This window comes from Papio anubis, chromosome 10 (genome assembly GCF_008728515.1).
Source record: "Papio anubis isolate 15944 chromosome 10, Panubis1.0, whole genome shotgun sequence".
NCBI lineage: Eukaryota > Metazoa > Chordata > Mammalia > Primates > Cercopithecidae > Papio > Papio anubis.
In genome coordinates this window covers 58083154-58084739 of record NC_044985.1, presented here as the reverse complement: position 1 = coordinate 58084739, position 1586 = coordinate 58083154, and the positions used below count along the sequence as shown (strand labels likewise).

The 1586-nt window shown below is 39.0% G+C and overlaps 1 protein-coding gene across 1 annotated transcript in view; it reads left to right on the top strand.

Moving 5' to 3' along the window:
* The window catches only part of CIR1 (corepressor interacting with RBPJ, 1), a 49254-nt gene that overhangs the window by 179 nt on the left and 47489 nt on the right, over positions 1-1586 (top strand). The gene's annotated exons all lie outside the window — the stretch shown is intronic.

The following is a 1586-nucleotide window of genomic DNA, read 5'->3' as shown; positions in this document are numbered from 1 at the left end:
GTGAGTAAAGAGACCTGGGGAGGGATCAGGCCCACGGAGACTGCCTTCCCTGAGGTGCTGGAAGTGAAAGTGGTGATGTCTCTGAGGTCCGTAGGACAGCCCCCGCTTCTCTAGGCCTAAAGCCCCGTAGTCTCGCCTTTCTCTGCTGAGCAGCTCGCTGACGCAGGGGATCCTCAGCGTTTATTCTGCAACAGCGAGGAAACCGGCGGCCTAGAGAATCTTTGTCGGCCGGAATGTAAATCCATAATATGTGAAGACTAATGTCAAAATTCCTCACTACTTCCCTCAGCTGATTCTGGTTTTTTGTCTTTTCGGATCCCAGGGATCACGGCTTCTGAACTCTACTTTTCTGTACAAAGAAGTCTCCACGTTTATTTAAGATAGATCTTTAAAAAATTTACCCAATAATCTAGTGTCTTTTTAATGACCTCGTTGCAGTTTAGTGTTTTACGTAATTACAGGTCTACCAGGTGTAATACCTTGGTGAATATCATAGTAATGAAAAGCAGAAGAGTGAATTAGAGAGAATCGGCTTTGGAGTCAAATCTGGATTCTAGTTATTCGAGCAGTCACTTTTAGCCTTAAGACCTTGCACAAAATATTTGTAATATTTGACCCTCAGTCTCCTAATCTGTAAATTAAGGGTGATTGGCTTAATTGTGAGGATTAAGTGAAATAGTGGAGATAAAGGATTTGAAACAACGTAGGCATCTATAACTGTTCGCTACAGAGAGGAGGTGCTCAATAAAATGTTGATTGTCGCTATATAGAAAGTTGTGAAAATAACTAAGCTTTTATTTGTTTTTAGAACGAGTTGAGGTGATGAGATATTGCTATATACTCTCACTTCTAGACCAGTGATTCTCAACTTTTTTTCACTGTTACCTTCCTAAGGAGCCTTATTAAACATTTTTTCTTAGTAACTCCCCCATGAAATTTTAATAACACAGATACACCTTGAAAGCTCTTTGGTAATCATCCAGCCCCATCTCCTTATTTTGTAAATGAGGAAACAAATTTGCCAAGAGTTACACAGCTAGTTAAATGTTGTACCAGAACTAGAATCTGGAACACCCGATTAACCTAGTGATTTTTTCCACCGCACCAGTTTGTGTTTGCGTGGTTGCAACTGTGGGAGGGAGAGATTTCTTGTATTTGGTTGGCTCAATAACTGTTGACACCAAACACAGACGTTTCCTTTCTGTGCATACTCAGGGGGTCAGCTATTACTAGTTTTACAAGAATGAAGAGATTAGATGGAATTCAGTTGCTTGCTTAGTTGCTGTTTATATTTAGAGACAAATATACCTGAGAAATCATAATTTTTTACTGGAACTTTTGACATTTAGCTTTATAAAAGTCATTGAATCAGCTTTCTTACAAGAAAAAAGAAATCCACGGAGAATAACTTTTGCAAATCCCCTATGAGAAATTCAGTAAAGCAGTTATAGGCTTAGAACCTACATTCTTCTCATCCGTGTAAAGTGTTATGTAAAATGTACCAAATACTGTTGGCCTTTGTGATCTGTTTTATACTTTTCCCAAGATAGAGGAGAAGAATGAAATGTTTTTGATTAGCAGACCTT